Source organism: Typopeltis vanoorti, chromosome 4 (genome assembly GCF_054136105.1).
Source record: "Typopeltis vanoorti isolate ZY-2024b chromosome 4, IOZ_Tvanoo_1.0, whole genome shotgun sequence".
Taxonomy (NCBI): Eukaryota; Metazoa; Arthropoda; class Arachnida; order Uropygi; family Thelyphonidae; genus Typopeltis; species Typopeltis vanoorti.
This window is the reverse complement of record NC_143552.1, coordinates 17,723,583-17,745,785: the sequence shown is the minus strand read 5'-3', so window position 1 is coordinate 17,745,785 and position 22,203 is coordinate 17,723,583. Positions and strand designations below refer to the sequence as shown.

Here is a 22,203-nt window from a genome sequence, read left to right as displayed (position 1 = left end):
GGAGTTCAATCGTTCGATGCTGTTGGCACTTATCTTCCTTGATGAGGCTTTGGACTCCCTGGAGGTGCCATATAACAATATCTCTGGCAGAACCATTTGTAGGCAAAACTTTTAGTCCTTTTTTTTTTTTATATTGATGTATTTGCCATCCATGTAAATGTTGCCCACATGCTTTGCTAAGAGTCAGCTCTAATCATAGTTCTGAAAAACAAAATATTATTTAATGATAAAAGGACTAAAAATATATTGTGTATATTGATGGATATAGTGAATTTGCTGTTGGGTTAGCAAGAGCAATAAGAAATGACTTCAGCATATTGTCACTTTAGGATGAATTATTAACAGGGTGGTCAGAGGGGAATGTACTGGAATTATTACAGGCTTGTGCTTTGGGAAATTTAGGAGGCTAGAGATCTAGGTAAGATAGTGAATGGAGTTGAAAGTTTGGGAGCCATATTGCAAAAGTGGTAAAAAAAAATGCCATGGATGCCTTATGTTGAGAAAGACTGTCAAGTAGGAATAAGGAATTGCTCCTCTTTATAAGTTTATGATTAGACCACATTTGAATTTTATGCACTCCTGGGTCTAGGCTTCTGAGAGATGTAGGAGCAAGAGATAAAATGTAGAGGGATAACTAAGATATCAAGACTGTAGAATATTTTATTATTATTATTATTATGTGACATCTCCAGGGAGTCCAAAGACTCATCAAGGGAGAGTGTGCAAACAGCAATGAACGATTGATCCCCTTCCAACTACTAACCATGCTCAAACTTAACTTTTTGCATGAGCCATTAGTAGCAGAGGCTCTACCAATCGACCAACGTATTGCAGAGTTTGATAAATAGATGGAAGAGAGATGTAATAGAAACATAAGGTATGAAGGAATTTTTTAGGATGTGATCCTTGTAATCTGAGTGTGTATATAGTTAACAAGAGAGTAAAGAACATATTGTTCTAATGCTGAGTGCACTGATGGCCAGGGCCATCGATTTAAGGTAAGGTGAACCAGGCAGCCGTCCGGGCCCCGCTCTTTAGGGTCCCCATTCTCTTATTGTGAACTAAAATGAAATTATTAAAAAATGAATTAAGAAACAGCATGGCATAGTCACGATTAAACTACCTAAGTTTAATGAGCATTGAACATGAGATTTTAAAAATTTTAACTTTGATGACCGAAGCATGATTTTGCCACATCAAAATGTAGAAAAGTCACTTTATAATGTTAATCTTGCTATGGGGAAGCTTGTGGGTGGGAAGGATTGAATTGTTGGGTTATTTTTGTTTTGAATATCGCCTTCACATCCACAAATGGAATTACTTGGGACTTCAAAATTGATGAGTATCTTATTATTATTATTATTATTACTGAACATTAGGAAATGTGATAGGGGGCCTCACATTTCTCTTCCTAAGAAATTGATCTTCCATAGAAGATCAATTTCTTCTTGGGGCCCAAGAAGGTGTTGATTCGGCCCTGCTGATGGCGAATGACTTTAAACAGAATTATAACAGGTGTTGTATGAGACAATAGGTCTCCCACTGAGATGTGTGCTTTATGGAAGTACTAAGATAGTAAGCTTTAGCATTAGTTATTAATATTGTCATCATTATATGAGTATCTCCATGAAGTCAGGGGACCCACATTAACCTTAATATACACAATGCCTATCATACCTCTCCTTTAACTCTTTCACTATCAGGGTGTGCTCACAACCTTCTATCAATCCATTCCACTCATTTACCACTCTCCAATCAAAAAATGTAGTTCGCACACTCTTACTAACCACATTCTTACACAAAGGGTAACTCTATGTTCTTCCCCTATTCTGCATGTATTGAAACATTTTTTTTTTGTGTCAATCTTATAGAATCCTTTTAGTAATGTACAAATTTCTATTATGTCCCCTCTACTCTACCAGTTAAATAAACTTTGCAACCCATATGCTTTCGATCTGTCCTCACAGGAAGCATTCCGTAGGCCTATCACCAACTTGATCACTTGTCTCTGGATCCTCTCGACCACATCCTGATCACCAAGAAACCCAGATGACAAAATCTCTGCAAAGTAGTCAAGATGTGGCTAAATCAATCTTATAAATAGGGATTATAACCTCTCTATCTTGTGTGTTTTATCAAGAATCAAGTAATCTGTTGAGCTGTTTTGATAACTTTTACAAATATGCCCTCCGAACTTCAACTCTTTTCACCATTATCCTCAAATCTCTAGCTTCATCAATTTCCTGCAATCCATTGCCATGAAAAGATTACATATAATCTTCTCAACCATTATCCTTTGCCTGCAATACCAATTTATTTAAATCATCATCATGTAGGATATCTACATCTTTATCAAATAATGCCCTCCCAGTTTTGTATCATCAGCAAACAACTTAATAACCCCCCTCCCCTTAAATCATTCTCTATATTATTAATGTACAAATTAAAGAGTAGTGGCTTTAGCAGTGCTTTGAAGCACTCTGCCCATTGTCCTCATTCTCCTTGATTCCATTTCACCGTGTACTACTCTCTGGTATCTGTCAGCTCCCTCTCCCCATCCATGTCCATTTGCTCCAACTTATGTAATAGTTTTCCATGTTGTATTCTATTAAAAAATCCAGTAGCATCATGATGTAGCCACTTCCCGTATCTAATTCATTATAACTGTTATTATATGTGAGTAAATTAGTAAGTCCTTCCTTACAAAACTGTGCTGCCTGCCATTGAGTATCATATTTCTGTCCACTGATTTTCCTGGATTTTACCTTCAACCATCTTTTTTACTACTTTAATCACCAGTTTTGGAGCCACCTTTGTGTAATGGAACTCTATCTTACTTTTTCCACTCCCTTAGCACTTAGCACAACTGGAAGAACGACAGTATGTTGTGCCCTTTGAAAGGCCTAAGTTCGATTCTTGTTGTGACGGGAAGAATCTTTATGTGGATTTTTTTCAATTGAAGGTGAGTTAGCTGATCTCATACAGAGGTAGCAGAGTTTTTTTTCATCCTGTGTACAGACAAATCAGCCTTCAGAACACATGCAATTAACAGACAAAAAATACTAGTGGTGGTGGAAGTAGTGGCATTGGTGTAGATGATAATGGTAGTAGCAGTTCAGTGTAGTTGGTGGAGACAGAGTTGTAGAGTAGGTGGCCTCCCTCGATGAGTCTTTGGACTTCTTGGAGGCGTCACAAAATAATAATAATAATTTCACTAATTCCCATTTTTAAATGATTATTAATTTTATAATACAATAATATCATAATCAAATTCCTATTATTTACCCTCAGGGGGTTTACAAGATATTATGATGATACTACACAAAAAAATTAGATCACCACTAACTTCTTATTAAGAATTTTCCTCCAAATTAATCTAACTGTCAAGACTCCAATATTATCAAATCTTATTTTCTACCTTTTAACTAAGGCAAACAGATATATATATATATATATATATATATATATATATATATATATATATATATATATATATATATGTATTAATAATTTATATTCTTTATTTTAATATCTTTATTATGCCTTACTGATCTATTCATAAAGCATTTATCATCTGATACATACAGTACTGGAAGAATCAGGTTTATCATATACTCATCACCAGTGATACAGATTCAGTGATACAAATGCCCTGATAGGCAGGGCAATCAGGGATGCTGCTGATATCCAGCACTTACGAAATGATTTGAATAGACTGGAAATTTGGGCAAACAAAAATGGCTATTGATGACTAAAAATGGCTATTAGTAAGTGTAATGTTATGCACTTTGGTGTGATGAGATTTTCAGCAGCATATTATATTAGTGGGTTATGCTACACAAAACTGATGAGGCCATTTACATAATTTAATACCATTTATATAATTTTTGCCATAAGTAGTTATTATTATTATTCTGGGCAACTCCAAGGAGTCGACAGACTCATCGAGGGAGGCCCTAACATCATGTCAAGAACAACTATTCAACATTCACACAGTATCTATCATACCTCGCCTTGAACTCATTCATAGTCGTAGCACCCACAACAGACTCTGGCAGCTTATTCCACTCATTCACCACTCTCCAAGTAAAAAACCTAGCTCTGACACCCCTGCTAACCACATTCTTGCCCAGCTTCCATGTATGGCCACTATTCCTCCCACCACCAGTCCTATTCTCAAAAATATCTTCTGGATTAATCTTATAGAAACCCCTTCAGTAATTTGAATGTCTCAATCATATCATCCCTTTTCTGCCTATCGACCAATTTTTGCAACCCACAAATCGTCAACCTGTTCTCATAAGATTCATTCCACAGACCTGCTATCATCTTGGTCACTCGTCTCTGGATCCTCTCAACCTCCTCCCCATCAAAAAGAAACCCTGGCACCCATATCTGGGCACAGTAGTCTAGTTGGGGTCTTATCAAGGCTCAATACAGAGGAACAATAACTTGTTTGTCTCTGCTTGTTAAAGTATTTTTCAGAAGCCAAGTGATTTGATGAGCTGATTTAGCCACTTTTGCAATGTGCCCGCTAAACTTCAATTCTCTATCCGCCAACACTCCCAAATCCCTGGCCTCATCAATCTCCTGGAGTACGGTTCCACCAGTGTGATATACTACTACTATTCTTTTCACCCCAAAATGCATAACCTTACACTTTGCCACATTAAATTGACATCCATTTTCCCTAGCCCAGTCCTCCAAACTATCCAAATCATCCTGTAAAATTTTGACATCCTGTGCACTGACTATTGCTCTACCCAACTTTGCATCATCAGCAAACAAGTGAACAATTCTTCTCAGATCCTTTCCTATATCATTGATGAACAAATTGAAAAGTAGTGGTCCAAGAACAGAGCCCTGCAGCACACCACTAGTCACACGCCGTCTTTTGGACTCAACTCCTGAATAAACCACTCTCTGGTATCTCTCCATCAACCACCCTCCTATCCATCTCACCAACCCTATATCCATCCCCATCTGCTCCAGTTTACTGATTAGAGTTCCATGTGGTATCCTGTCAAAGGCCTTGGCAAGATCCAGTAGAATCACTGTAAACCCATTACCCTTATCCAGTTCAGCCGTCACTGTGTTATAAAACGTGAGCAAGTTACTGACGCATGATCTACCCTTCACAAAACCATGTTGTCCCCAATACAATATCCCATTTTCATCTATCCAATCCTGTATTCTTTTCTTTTTCTCCAAGACCTTGACAATGATTCCTGATATGCTAATCGGTCGGTAATTTACAACAGCAGTCTTGGAACCTCCTTTATGCAGTTTAACTATTTTCCCCTCTTTCCACCCCCTCGGCACTAACCCAGACCCAAGACTCAAATTAAACAAAATGGTCAAGGGTACTGACAATTCTTTAGCCGCTTCACGTACGACACGAGCTGGTATACCATCCAATCCCACAGATGTATTGACATGGAGGCTATGCAATAGACTACTCACCTCCACTTCATTCACCATAATTTCCGTATAATCTATTGGTTCATTCATTTCTGCAATGTCACCACCTGGATGATATATTCTTGCAAAGTGCTCACTCAGTAACTCAACTATATCAACTGATTCAGTTACCTCCCTACCATCGGCATTCTTTAAAATCATATTCTGCCATATACATTTTTTCTTTTACTTGCAACATATCGAAAAAACTGTTTAGGATTCTCTTTAGACTGCATGGCCAATGTTCTTTCGTAATCCTTTTTTGCTTTTCTTACCACACTCGTTACCCTTCTGGCCTGCGCTTTATACCGTTCATGTGCCTGCTGGTCACCTTTCTCCTTAAATTCCCTCCATAGTTGTTTCTTTTTTTTTTTTTGTAGGCTCAAGCTTAATGGTGTTATTCATCCATTTAAATCCTACTTGGTTTATTATTCGGACTCTAGGTATACAGTCAGCCATTGCTTCATGCAAACACTTCTTAACTGCCTCCCATGCACTATCAACTTCTAGCCCTTGCAGTTGTACATGCCATGGCACTGAACCAATCAAACTCCTAAGCTTGTCATACTTACCAGCCCGATAATTCCACATGTACCCTGTCTTAATTGTAAATTCCACACCTTTAGCCACCTCCCAAGTCAAGACCCTATGATCACTCTCACCAATTGGTGGCAATGTGGTCATATTTGTTACAGCCAAATCCTCAGATGTAATTACTAGGTCAAGCACTCTCTGACCCCTAGTATTTTCCATTACATGCTGTCGCAGATAGTTATCCCTTAATAACCGCATAAAATCCAATTCCTTCCTCCCATGTGTCCTCTCCTCACTCCAATCAATGCGACCATAGTTGAAATCTCCCATAATAATTACCCTCCTTCCACTCATTTCTTCTATTTGCTTGTGCATACTATCTCCACTATCTTTTCCATCACCTGGTCTATAGCAGCACCCAATTGTATATTTTGTTCTGCTAGCCACAATCTCACACCAAATGGACTCAAATGTGCTCTTTTCTCTATCCTGCAATTCAACTTCTATTCTCCTTGGCTGCAGCTCATCGACTATCATCAACAGTACTCCTCCCACAGTTTTATTCTCCCTGTCATTCCTGAACACACTATACCCATCACATTCATTCCCACTAGCTATATCATCTACAGTCAGCCATGTTTCACTAATGCCAATAACCTGTGGTCTGGAAGTGCCAACCATGGCCAAAAATTCTTCCTTCTTGTTCCTAATACTCCTAGCATTAGTGTACATGAATTTCAGACCCCCATTAGCCTCATCCCTACCTTGATGCCTTATACTAACTATCCCATTCTGATTTGTTGTCCTTATTTGCTCGGGCATATTATACTCATTTATACACTCAACTGCCTCCCTAAGGTCTGCATATCTACTCCCCCCTTTAATAAATCTAGTTTCCCTGATTCTGCACATCCACTTCATTCAACAACACTTTTTCAAGTCTCACCGAATCCATTCAAATGCAAGCCATCCATCTTATATAGATCCTTTCACCCATCGAACTCACTCCACACGTCCACAAATTCCACACCACTCGTCTTACATAACCCATGCATAAAGTCATTTGCAATTATGGCCCTCCTTTTAAACACTTCACTGTCATACCGCGGCAAAAGACTAATCATCCTAACTCTCTCACTCTTTTCTTTTGCTACCTCAAACAATTCATTCAGGTCCTCTATCATTTCCATTTTATCTCCTTTCAACTCATTTGTACCTGCCACAACAATCATTTCTTTCACCCTTTCCTTTTGCTCTCTAATAGACTCAGTTACGTCCTTGATGGTCGCACCAGGTTGGTACGATTTTGTCAAATCCTCTACTAACACACCTCGTACTAATGAATCTCCATACAGCACTCTCTCCTTCATTTTGTTTACGTTCACACTCATACTCTTATTTTTCGTATCATAGTTTTTGTTATTGGCTGGTACACTTAGTAGACTTTTGTTCATACGCTCTAGCTGCCGCTTTGCTTTTTGTATCGCTCCGCTCAACAATCCGATCTCACTCATTGCATCTATCTCATCTTTTTTTATTTTCTGTTAAACCATTAATTTACTTTTTACATTCACGCCCTCACAGTTCTCTGGTACAACCCCGCCATTTCTTGTCATATCACTATTTTCATCGTTCTGAGGTTTGACAAAAATATCACACTCACGACCTGAAATACACTTTAACTCCTCATTTTCCTTACATTTTCTACACACATTCACTCCTTTATTATCATCTAAGCATACTCCAACCGCACTCCGCAAGCGTACATTTTGCAGATAGTACACTGAATAATCTCCTTTATATTACAGTTATTGAATAAAGATGGCGAACCATTATTACTAGCCACCATTTTCCTTCTTACGGGAGCCATTCTCACTTTTATCGTATTTTATCACATTAATAATTGAAACACCAAAAACACACAAACAGACACACTAAGATACGCAAAGCAAACAAAACTACGTAATATTCAAGTAAATTTGTCAATGATAACTTAAAATAACACTTATCTTATCAGGAGCTCTCAACAAACACTACCCTCATTACCATCATAATTACCATCATTACTTTCCTTATCTTGCTGCAGTACATGTGGGTTTAGTTTTGAAACTGATTTTGAAAAATGCTTATGATCTAGTGTTAATTGTTAATTCTCTTTGTTTATTGTGTATATATGTTTTTTTTTTTTTTATTGTTATTAAACTGATATTCCAGTTTTTATTTGGTGATTGCTATTTTCCTGCGAAGAATATTTGCTGATGATGTGAAGATAGGCAGGGCAATGATGCTGCTGATATCCAGCACTTACAAAATGATTTGAATAGACTGGAAATTTGGGCAAACAAAAATGGCTATTGATGCTAGTAAGTGTAATGTTATGCACTTTGGTGTGATGAGATTTCCAGCAGCATATTATATTAGTGGGTTATGCTACAAGAAACTGATGAGGCTAGGAATCTTGGCATAATAATGGATAGGAATTTGAAATTCAAAGGTCACATAGCATAAGTTGCAAATACAATTCAGAGGATAATTACCGAAAGCAACATGCCATTAAGTCAGGCAATAATCATAGAAAAGGCCAGATGTATTTTTAGTGATATTTAAAAACAAAGAGAGGATACGAGCGAAAACTTTGCAGCTAGCAGAGATTGGTTCGATAGATTTTGAAAAAGAAGCAACTTCCGACAATTGCTTAATGAGAGAAAAAGAAAACAACAAATGACACTAGATAACTTCATCACTAAAAAATCAAGAATTTCAGAAGTGCCAGAATCTTTAACAGCACAAAAATAAACTTTGTATTTCTGTGTACGATGTATATGCGTGTTATGTATATTTTGCAAGTTAATATAAAAATAACATAAAATTAAAGTAAAACTTGTTTATTCTTGGTCGCCTGTTTCCCTATCCCTGCTTACTATGCGTTAAAATGATCCCTTTAACACTGTTTCATATAGCGCTTTGTCTTCTAGGAATGCATCCTGAGCATTAATCGAGGTATTACTGTGTGTGTGTGTGTGTGTGTGTGTATCCCAGAAACAACCCCCCCCCCACCACCACCAGTGCCATTGTGAAACTCGATATGACACTTGGGTGCCTTCCATCAAATATATTATGTAATTTATTTACAGTTCAAGTAATGAAAGAAGGTAAATGTTCATTATTGGTGACTTTGCTGTAAGGGAGGTGAAATTATTGATTCCTATCAGTACATTATATCACTGAAAGAAAGGGATTCCATTTGCACCCAGGGCCTTATTGCTATTAAGCTGCTTTTGACCTCATGCCTAAGTGGAGTAGGTTCCAAGTCAAAATTTTCCTGGTGAGAGGACTCCTCCAAATTTTCATTATCCTCTCTGTTGTACAGTTCCTCACAGTATTCTTTCCATCTGATTTTGATTTCCAGTTTTTCTGTTAGGATTACTCCATTCCTCTCTTTGATAACATTCAGTGTGGGCTTAAACTTGTGCTTTAGGTCACAAACTAACTGTTTGCAGATGATGTACAATTGGGGAGAGTAATGAGGAATCAAGCAGATGTGGCCTTACAGGAGGACTTGAATAGATTGTATCAGTGGGCAGTAGTATGGAACTGTCAGTTCAATGTTGCAAAGTGTAAAGTTCTAAAATTTGGTAGGCAAAAATAGGATGTAAATTATACACTTGTCTGGGAAATTTTGGAGGAAGTTAGAGATAAGAGACCTTGGAGTGGCAGACAAGGATTCCAGAGGTCACATTGCACAAGTTATGAAGGCATCACATCAGATTATGGCAATGTGCAGAGGACCTTAACTTGTAGAAATAAAGAGGTTCTGGTTCCATTGTATAAGGTCTTGATCGGCCTTGTATAGTTTATTGTACACAGATTTGGTCCCCTGGTTTACATCATGATATGAATATATTGGAAAGGGTCCTAAGGTGGTAACTGGTCTTTGGGATGTGGGATATGAGGACAGATTGAGGGAAGGCAGTTTGCAAAGCCTTATGAATAGGAGGTAGAAGAGAGGGGATATGATGGAAACATTTACGTTAGTAAAAGATTGTTACTGTGGAAGAAATTTTTTGTAGAATGGGAGAGGGGTAGAACAAGGAGACATGCTTGGAAGCTGTATAAGGAGGGTGTGAGCAAGGGCATAAGGAGTAGGTTCTTTGCGTGGAGAGTGGCTGGTGAGTGAAATGCATTGCCTCACAGTGTGAGGCAATTCAGATACATTGAATGAGTTTAAAGCACGGTTTGATGGGTTTTGTGTGTAACGGTGTTTGCCTCCTGTGATGAGTCTTTTGACTCCATGGAGGTCTGGTGTTAATAATAATTATTCAACTTCTGCTGCCTTCACATTACCGTTTTCTTCTGACAGTTTCTGTGCTTAATGCCTTCATTCCTCCATTTCACAGCTACCTTTTTCAGGCTTTTGACTTTTGGAGCACATCTGCACACTGATATTATTAAATATCTCTTGGTCAGTTCCCAAGCAACATTTACCTTCTTCCCTGTTAACTCCTCGTTCCATGCTATAGCTCTAAGCTATCTCCTATGTCATAATTGCCAGCCTTCTGGTTCCACATATATCCTTTTCTCACAGACATTATCATATTTGGGGGAAAATACAACAACACTGAAGGATGCCTTCAGTGAAATGATTAAGTCTAAGACTCTTGATCTTCATGTGTCTTCCTTCCCACTGCCTAATGTAGTTGTCTCTCATGAAATTTATTTTCCTTACACCTAAAAGTTATCTCTTCATTGCAGTCTATATTACCATAATTAAAATAATTTAGAATGATCACTAAACCCAAGTTGCTTTTACCTAGTCCAGCCATAAATATTGTTACAACTTGAACAGTGCATAAACCTTTAATCTCTCATTAAATCATTTACAGCTTTTAGCACACACAAACCACATGCATAACGTGCATGTGGTTTGTGTGTGTGTGTGTGTTTGTGGGCATAGCAGCACTCAATGTTCGAAATTGAGTGCTGCTATGCCCCTTTTGCCTTCATGCATGCCTGAAGTCTTGTGCATACTGCCATCGATATGTGGTGGTATGCACAACATCCAATGAAAATGCTGCTACTGCTCGCTCCAAATTCACCTTCAGGCTGGTAATGCTGGGGGTGTTATTTCTTGTAGGCTACTCTCTTAAGCTCTGACCACAATTTGAAGTCAAACGGATTCAGATCGGGACTTCCAGATGGTCAATCAAATGGTGATATGTAGTTGGGCACATTCACCTCCAACCACTGTTGTGTGATACCTGCCTTGTGTGCAGGGGCTGTGTCCTGTTGTGAGGTCCACTGCATACCATGAAACAAAGTGTTGTTCAGGGGCTGTACCACAGGTTCCAGCACAGTGTCTTGATACACTCTGATAGTGGTTTTGATTCCTTTCTCACAGAAATGCAACTTGGATACCCTTGATATGTTGTCCCCCCCCACACACACCAAACCATCACTGACATGAGGTGATGATCCCTCTGAATCCTGGATGCTATGGCATGTGCTGTGCGACCATCTGGGGAATATATACTCAATTTTTTTGGCAGTTAAACAACTCTTCGATTGGGAAAATCTTCTTATGTGTGAAAAGGATATCTCTGTATCTGTTGTTTGCATGCCACCAGAGAAGTACCTTTGGTTTTATCACCCTCTGCACATAAGTTGTGGTGTTATGAAGTGTCCAGTAGAACAATGATAGGCTTTCACCTCCCAGGTCATCAGTTAGTAAATGTGACCTCATTCTCTGAGAAACATTCATCTCTCACAACATCATTTTCTGTGTTCTCACAGGATTATGGCAGAGACATGCCTTCACTGCTCTCAGATCTGACCACTAATATCTCATATCTGACCACTAAAGAACAGGACACTGTTGTGTCCTGTTCTTTAGTGGTCAGATATGTCTTCTGTATCATTATAACAGTTAATAGTATGATACACTAACATCCTACTGATTCTGAGTGATTTTGGCATGTTGAAAATAACAGGTGGCTATGTTTCAATCTTGTAAAGTGCTATTACAGCTATCATGTTGGAGGCTTAATGGATTGTATACACTCAGAAATTATTAAAACAGAATTTAATACTTCCTATATTTCCTATAAGACATCTTCGGGGATTACAAAAAAAACTAATGTAACATATACACAAATTCCACACAATACTAAGCCCAACCACGTGGGTGACTCTAAAGTCCTATCTAGGTGAAGCGCCCTCTAAGGGCGGTTGTAGGTGGCCTGGAATGTAAGGTGGGATCTCTGATGATGTGTTTCCCAAATATTAGGAAGCTTAATGCAACCGTATTTATTAAGATTTGGCTGATTTCTGAGAGCTGCTGCTGATTCTAAAAATAGTCTCTCTTTTTTGAATTTGCTGTGGTGGAGCATGGTGTTTTTTTTTTCCATGAGATCCTGTGGGTTGTATCTAAGACATGGTCAGCCAGGCCTGACAGACCATAGTTGTGGTTGCAGATGTATGACTTATGTTCCTCCAGGCAGATAGTAGCTGATCTGCCTGTCTGTCCAAAGTACGCCAGTTTACAGGAACAGGGTACTTTATAAACTCCAGGCACTGAGAGAGGAGGGAGCTGATCTTTTGTATTTAATTTAATAATGCATATTATTGAGCGGGGTGGTGGTGGGAGAGTTTGTGAATGTATCTGCCTGTGTGCATAGGTTTTCTATATACAGTGAAGGAAAGTGTACCGTTAAAAAGGCGTGTAACTAAGGTGTGTAGGAAGGGTGACCTGGCTGACCATGTCTTGGATACAACCCACAGGATCTCATGGGAAAAAACCACCATGCTCCACCACAGCAAATTCAAAAAAGAGAGACCATTTTTAGAATCAGCAGCAGCAGCTCTCAGAAATCAACCAAATCTTAATAAATACAGTTGCATTAAGCTTCCTAAGATTTGAGAAACACTTATCATCAGAGATCCCACCTTACATTCCAGGCCACCTACAACCACCCTAGAGGACGCTCCACCTAGATAGGACCTTAAGAGTCACCCACGTGGTTGGGCTTAGTATTGTGTGGTATTTGTGTATATGTTACATTAGTTTTTTTGTAATCCCTGAAGATGTCTCAGTTTTTTTGTAATCCCTGAAGATGTCTCAGTGACTGAGACGAAATATAGGAAGTATTAAATTCTGTTTTAATCCTTTCTAAGTGTTGTATATAATCCATTAAGCCTCCTACATGATGTCCTCACAGCACTTAAGCCTCTACACACGGCTATTATAGCTACACGGCTCTCATAATCTCTCCACTGCATATTAACCTATACAGCTAGACAATTCTCTACTGAAAAACATGCAAATATTAGCTGCACACAGCACTGCTAACAGAACCGGGCTCACACAGTTCTGTGGGTGGCGTGGGGATGTGCGGATGTTATAACAGTACTTATAGTAAGACTGTGTAAATTTTATCATCACCCTCCACATTCCCTAGCCTATAGAAGCATTCTACTAAACATCTCTACCTGTCAGTCTCCACCTCATACCATACCGACTCAAAACCATTGCCATTATTTTATTTTCCTCCTGCATCAACTGCTATCATCAACCCTCCACCTCCCTTTGACCATTCTGTCCAGTGAAAACCATCATACCCTTCCATGTCTATTCCCAACAGGTTATCATTCTTATTCAACTGTGTCACTTATTCTAATAATTTTCAGGTGAATAAATGCAATCAGGAAAACCATTTCAACTCCCTTATTTCTGATGCTCCTGGCATTTGTAAATCAGGGCAGTTCACTTTTGGGTCTATAACTAGTCCTACCTATCTTCAGACCCAACTATCCTCCTTATATCCCAGGCTACCCCATTCTTATGCTACCATTCTCACACATGTTTACTACTACTTCCAATATCCGCTTTCCTTATACCATGTCTCCCTGTTTACCCTGACTCCCTCCCGTTTTTCCTGTCTACCTTAATTCTTGTTCCCTCATCCTTATATCTCACACTACTACTATTCCTATTTACAACCACTTTAGTCTCATTAGTTTCTCTCTCCTGATTTTTTGCTTCACCTCTTACTTCTTCCAGTGTCGTGCTGTGGGTTGGAGGCGCCCTTGTACAAAACATTTTCAGCGCCCCCATAAAATAAGTTTCTATGAAAAATTTTTCGCAAAAATTTTACTTTGTTAAAAGTACGAAACAGTTTATACTATATATAAAAATAAATTTCGTCGACTAGAGGAAATTTTTCTAAGCCTTTTTTCGACCGGTCCCGAGTTAGTCGATCTCTGGCACGGGCAAGTGGGTTTTTCATCCCGGAAGCTCAAGAAAATCGACTATAGAACCGTAATCGACCATAAAATTAACATATATTGTGTTAGGGTTAGGGAACACGAGATGGTGGCACTTGTTGAGCCGTCTCTCTTTACTGCATGTGGCTTAATTAGTGATAGCCTTGGGCCAGCTATCTCTGATTGGCTGGCAGTGGAGATTGAATTGTCCACTCAGTCTCCAAAAGTTAGATAGGGCTAAATGGCCTCGCCTACTCCCTATATGGGAATAAAAAGGCATTAGCTGATTTTTTAATATATATATATATATATATATATATATAAATAAACAAAAATTATTTTTATTTTATGTTATGTTATAGTTTCTTACCTTCCAAATTTGCAGAACATTATCACTGTTTCAGTCACAATCACACATCCACAAAGGGCAAAGCACAGCATAAGAATGAATTCACAGTCTGTATTAAACTAATAATTTCCACTAAAAATATAATAAACAATCGAGAATATTTATACAATTTTCGCTGAGTCGATGCTTACTCTATGAAATAAAATCTGTGGTAATATTGATAACATTTCACTTCAAACAAATTATAATAAAACTGGTGATGTATTAAGTTTAAAATATTGTTAGATTATTAAGAATTCATAATAATTTGACTGATTTGAAATTTCATTTTCATTGCATTAACTATAATTTGTAATTGTGTAATTTATATAGTAATTTATATTAAACCACTATGCCCAGCTAAATGTTAGCAGGTGAAGACAGAAGAGGAGATTGGCACCATCTGTCTTAATTTACTGCCCATTAGACATTCATGGTGAAGGATTTAACACAGCACACCATGCCGGCTTGGACGTCGCCCGGTTCAACAAAGTCTGCGTTGCCATTTGGTAGCAGCTCCAGGGGTGGCAATGCGAAGTTAGCAACTGGCGCTACCACTATCACTGACAAAAATAATGGAAAAACTGGATCCAGATTCAGACTCCGCAACCATTTAATGACCGGAACTTGGAATATTAGGACTCGACTATAATCTGGTCAACTCAAATTACTACAACATGAACTAAAAAGATATAAATGGACTGTTATGGGACTTTGTGAAATTTGATGGCCCAAAACAGGAGAGCTAACAACAGATGAAGGACATTTGCTTTTTTACTCTGGATGTGACTGCAGCAGAAAGGAAGGTGTTGGGTTTTTGATACACAAATCATCACGAAATTCTGTCATGGAATTCAACCCTATCAATAGCAGAATTGTTCTAGTCTGCCTGAGAGGAAAACCACTCAATATCACCATCATACAGGTCTATGCCCCAACCACAGATCACGAGGACTCCGAAGTAGAGGAGTTTTATGGTCAACTTAATGCAACAATCACCAGAGTGAATAGAAAAGACCTTTTGATTGTACAGGGCGATTGGAATGCCAAAATTGGAACAGACATCGGAAAGGATTATCTCCCATTTGTCGGATCATATGGCTATGGGGAGACAAACGAAAGAGGTTTTGAATTAATCAATTTTGCCTCACAAAATGAACTTACCATTACTAACACTCTATTTTCCCATAAACCTTCCAGAAGATGGACATGGACTTCCCCTGATGGTAAAATACACAACCAAATTGACTTTATCCTTGTAAGCACAAGATTTAAAAACTCCATCAACCTCACAAGAACCAGATCATTTCCTGGAGCCGACACTGGCAGCGACCACAATATGGTCATCGCAACTGTGAATATGAAAATGAGGGAAACATTACCTACAAAATCAACTCGTAAAAGATATAATATAGAAAAATTAAAAGATCCCCAAATAAATACACTATATAAATACAAATTAAAACAAATTTTTGACACAAGCTTCAAGAAACATAATAGTATCGAATCTAAAACCAAATGCTTCTCACAAAAGATAACTGAGACAGCTGAAGAAATCCTTGGACGAAAGGAAAATAAATAAACCATGGATAACCAACAATATTTTGGACCTATGCGACAAAAGAAGATATTTGAAATCTCATATTAATGGTGGTGATAATAGAGAACAGTATAAAAATATTACTAAGATTATTAAAAAAAGAAATCAAAGATGCTAGAAACTTATGGATAAAAGTGCTTTTCAAATTGTTAATAAGCTAACCAAACCTTTTACCGCAATTAATTGGAGCATAGAAGATGAAGATGGAACTCCTATCACGGTTAACCAGAAAATAATTGATAGATGGAAATGTTACGCAACCAAGCTTTTTCAAAAGGACCCTCAACTGACCGATGATATTTTGGATGGAATTTTGCCAGGAGGTTCGGAGGAAGGAGATTACCCGATATTAAAAGAAGAAGTTATTGCAGCAGTTAGCTACTCAAAAATTGGAAAATCACCGGGAAGTGATGGTGTCACGGTGGAACTGATACGCGAAGGAGGTGACATCATCATAGACACCTTGCTAAATTTATTCCAGGGCATATGGAACACAGAGACTTGGCCTTCTGATTGGTGGACTTCTGTCCTTGTACTTATCCCTAAAAAGGGAAACAACAATAAATGTAGCAACTATAGAACAATAAGCCTTATTAGTCATCCAAGCAAAATCCTGTTAAAAATACTATTGTCAAGAATCGAAAAGAAAATAGAAAGCTGACTATCAGATGAACAAGCAGGTTTCCGGAAGTCCAGAAGTACAATCGACCATATTTTTACAATACACATATTAGGCGAAAAATACATAGAACATAACAAAATAATCTGTCACAACTTCTTAGACCTTCAAAAAGCTTTTGACTCAATATGGCACGAGGCATTATGGAAAATTTTAGAACATTATGGTATTGACAACAAAATCATTAGGATTATTAAATCTCTTTATTCCTCATCTGATATGAGAATTGAAATTAAAAATTACAGCAGTGAACCGTTCTGGGCAGAATGGGGGGGTAAGACAGGGATGCATCTTATCCCCTCTTCTTTTTAAATTGTTTTCTGGAATATGTCATAGATGAAACTCTATCTTAATATGACACTGGAATAGTAGTTGGCAGACTAAGAATAAATAACTTGCGTTTCGCTGACGATATCGATCTTCTGGTAGAAAGTGAAGAAGAATTACAAGAGATGACCAGCCGTGTTTTCGGAACATTAAAAAAATATGGATTATACATAAACCTACAAAAAACAAAAACAATGATAACCTCAAAATCAGACATTGAATTCTTAAAGATACAAATTGGCAATAAGCAAATTGAGAATGTAAAGAAGTTCACTTATCTAGGAAGCACGTTGAGTCAAGATGGTCGTTCAAAAACCGACATTAAATACCGAATTGCTAAGGCAACCATGGCCCTACAGAAGTTAAAACCACTGTGGGGAGATAACAGAATAGCAATCACAACCAGACTAAGACTAATTGACACCTTGGAGAATTCTGTCCTTTTGTATGGTTGTGAGGCCTGGACTTTATTGAAGGAAGATGAGAGGAGACTCCTGTCTTTCAAAATGAAAACTTACAGAAGACTTTTGAGAATTCCCTATACCGCTCACGAAACCAATGAAAATGTCCAAAAACTGATTGACTCAATAGATGGGAGATAAAGGGAAAACATTTCATCAGAAGAAGACAGATGAAATGGTTCGGACATGTGGAGAGGGCTAATGGCATTCCAAAGCAAACCCTAGAAGGAATCGTTCCGGGATCAAGGGGCAGGGGCCGACCTCGATTAAAACAGACTGATAACATCAAAAAATGGACAAATTCCTCCCTTTCTCAACTGACATCAAGAGCAAGAGATGGAGATGACTGGAGGAGGCTAGCAAAGAGTATCACCTACCAGCCATGAATGACCCAACGGTTCATTTAGGACTATGGGAGAAGAAGAGGAATTTATATAGTACGATATATCAAAAATAAGAAAATTTATATATATCTTTTTTATTATTTCCCGTGGTGAAATGGCGCCACTCATCTTCAAGCGCCCTTGTGCGGGGAACAATCTGCACAACTGCACGGCATGGCCCTTACTTCTTCTGATCGCTTGTTCACATCACTTGTTGCACTTCTAGCAACAATCTCTTTTTATATTTGATATTGCCCTGGTTCTTTTTTTACAGATTTCACTTTTTCCTGTCTGCTAAATGTAAGCCTTGCCACAAGTACATGAAATTCTGTATATGCCAGTCTGTTTTTTCAGAAAGGCAGGAATTATCACAACCTTAAAGAACTTTGGTACGAGAATAATTAATGATGATGAAACAAAAAGGAAAGATGAACTTAATCTTCCATTCCACCAATTTATTCAAAGTTGCTATCCAAAACAAAGTTACACAATAAATTACTCTTCTGGAAACTAACTTATAGGATTACAAAAATAGTTTTTTTGCCACTTGCCCTTGTAGTTTAGTTTCAGTATGTAGGAGATGATTATGGGAAAACTCTATCACTAACATGAACACCATGGGATAATTGGCTATAAGGGAAGGAAAATGATAGGGCATGGAAATTGGCTAGAACATACCTGCTTGCAGATATGTTCTAGCAACTATAATAACTCCTCCAAAAAGTTATGGAGGAGTTATCAGATAGTTAATTTGTATGGATGAGAAACATGAGGTGTATAAGATGTGTGTCAGAAGAGTGACAAGCATGATTAAAAAAAAAGAAAGAAAAAATAAAATATGAGAAGAGATTATCTGATAAACCTAAAAAAATCATGGGAATTCTTCTGGTATGTTGTAACTAAACAAGAGGAAGAATAATTATGGAAAGGTTATACTGATGAGAATGGTAATGACAGCAATGGTAATGATTGTGGCAAAGGAAGTAGTATGTAGTATTATTCAATGGATACTTTGTCATTGTCCATGATTCTGTGCAACAACTGGAAGAAAAGCAAATGCTTTAAGGACTAGAAGTGAAAGAACCACATATCACAAAGTGTTGTTTGATACTAATAATGTGGAAATGGATGACGTATATAACTAGAGTTTGATAAATACCCTTGCCCATATCAAGTAGATTTTGCCAGCTAGTGAGTAGCTGCAGAGTGAACAAAATAGAATCTTTTTTATTTAATAAAAAATTAACTTTACAAAGAAAATGTTTTTTTTTCTTTTTTTTTTTCTTTTTTTTGAATTTAAGAAAACACAAAAGAATATGCTTAATATAAAGGGCCATTCTAGTAAAAAAAATTAATGTAACAAATTATATTTTTCAAAAAAACGAATGTTGCATTTTACTGTTCTTTTGATTTCTCTTTCCTGAAAAGTTCTCACACAAAGGAAATGTTCTTCTAACAGCGTACAGCACTACTAATCAATTTATGGAATTCCTGTTGACTTATTGGGTCATGTCATTTAGTAAAAATGGTAGGGGGAAATCTTGGCCAAGTGTACTTATTTTTTTTTGTGGGAGCAGGATTTTACATAATATTGAACCATGCATATAACAACATAGTTTTATGAAATATGTAAAAGAATTCACTGTGTTCTTGAATCTAATTGTTTAATAGTCTGTCAATATGGAGGATCCTTCAAAGAATAGAAAGAAGCAAAATAGGATCTCTGTATAAAAGTGGTACCAGGATAGATATTTCGAGTTGTGTACTGCCTGTATGGCTGTGATTGTGATTATTGAAAAGATTGGTTAGAAATAGAATAAGAGACAAGGTTGAGAGAGGATTCTCTGTGGTAGTTAACTTGGCTTGTAAAGGTTAGATCTTGCTTTGGCAATTTGCTTGCATTTTATTATAAAGTCATGAATGCATTGTATAAAGAAAAACTACATATGGTGATATTCTTGCATTTCACAAAGGCATTTAATAGATTAACACATGGCAAGTTAATGTAAAAGCTAGGGTAGGAGAAGATTGGGATGAATAGGACATAAGCTGTTTGATCAGTATCTGCAAATGAGTAGTTTCTGTTCATGGGCCCTTACTGATTTAATATATTTGTTAATGATATTCATTTGTTTGCTGATGATGCAAAGGAGCTTATGTCAGGTTACGTCAAGAAATTTAAACAGGCTTTTAGCATGGACAGTTGAGCAGGGGGAGCAGGAGGATGAATGTACTATGAATAGCAATTTTAATATTAAATGCAAAATGTTGCACTTTTAAATAATTATAGAGCTGATTGCCCCAGTTCCTTAAACCAATTGGTGTAACAATGGATTCCTCACTCCCCAATTGCTAATTTATACATGGAATATTTTGCAACTTTAGCACTAACTTCCTCCAACTTCACACCCAAAGTATAGCTGAGGTGTATATAGACAATGTCTTTGTCATATGGCCTCTAACATTTACAGTTCCTCAGCAATATCCACACTGAGTTAGTAATTTCTTGCTTAGGACCTGCACTGCATCTGAAACAACAGATTCTACTTATATCATTTGAACAAAACAGTTTCAACAACAAAAAAAAAAAACCTGGCTAAACTCCTTAAAAAGAACCCCCCCCCTCCTCCCAACTAGACTATACATATACCATATTCCTACCCTACATCAAAGGTATATAAGACGGCTCCTTTCTAAAAAATACGAGGGTAGTCTGAAATGTTCTCGGCCTCGACCATAGATGACAACACAATCGGAAAGATTTTTTTCCCTAAGTTGGTACATCTGTCATAAGCATCCATTTGAAATTACAAGTCATTCTATCAAGTAGTTTGTTTTATACAGCTGTCTGAAGCAAAAGTGTTTGAAATAGATAAAATTGAATATCGTGTGGTTATAAAATTCTTTGTAAAAGAAGGTTTAACGGCAAAAGAAATTCATTTGAAGTTCATAAAAGTTTATGGGCTACCTAGTTGTGGCCGTAGAAGATGGTCCATGTGAAGGACGTCCAAAAAGTGTAACAACATCAGAAATGTGCACGACATGTATTGGATGACCTGCGGATCAAAGTGCATGAAATTGCTGAGACTATAAGTATTTCAAAAGAACGTGTAGATATATTTTGCATGAAGAATTGCAAATGAAAAAGCTTTGCGCAAGATGGGTGCTGCGCTTGCTTACAGCAGATCAAAAACAAACTCGCATGAAAATCTCTGAACAGTGCTTGGAGCATTTTAACAAGAATAAAAGTGATTTTTTACTATGGATGAGACTTGGATTCGCCATTACACACCAGAATCCAAACAGCAGTCAAAACAGTGGACTGAAGCCAGTTGTTCAGCGTCAAAGAAGACAAAGTCGGTTCCATCAGCAGGAAAGGTCATGGCATTGGTGTTTTGTTTATTAATTATCTTGAAAAGAGTAAAACAATAACTGGGGAATATTATTCCGATCTTTTAACCATATTAGACTAAAACATTTGTGAGAAAAGACCTGGTTTGCAGAAGGAAAAAATCATCTTTTATCAAGACAATGCACCTGCCCACAAAGGTATTTGGCAATGGGAAAATTAAGGGATCTACACTATGAATTGTTGGAACATCCATCCTATTTCCCAGATTTTGTTCCCTCCGACTTCTGTCTCTTCCTAAAACTAAAACTCTTCCTCGCTGGTCATCGTTTTTCTTCAAATCAAGAGATGATTGCAGCTAGAGGGGTATTTTGCAGATCTTACTAAGAACTACTATAGGGGCGGGATGATGGCGCCAGAGCATCGCTGGAATAAATGTATTACTTTTAAGGGAGATTATTTTGAAAATTAAAAATAATTTTGAAATTATAAATTCGTTTTTTCATTGTTAGGCTGAGAACTTTTCAGACCACCCTCATACATAGTCTACAAACTTCTGAACAAAGTCTCTACTTTCCTGAGACAAATCAAGGAGTACCAGGATTCTCTTTCCTTCTCGGGTGTCTGCAGTATCCCCTGTCAATGTGGGACACAGTATTTTGGACAGACAGGGTAAACTGCCTTGGTAAGAAGAAAAGAATATAAAAGGTATATTCAGCATGGGCAACCTAAACGTGAACTAGCACAACATGCCTTGAACAAA

The 22,203-nt window shown here is 37.5% G+C and overlaps 1 protein-coding gene across 1 annotated transcript in view; it reads left to right on the top strand.

Moving 5' to 3' along the window:
* The window catches only part of LOC150107132 (uncharacterized), a 57,097-nt gene that overhangs the window by 460 nt on the left and 34,434 nt on the right, over nucleotides 1–22,203 (top strand). The window lies entirely within an intron of this gene.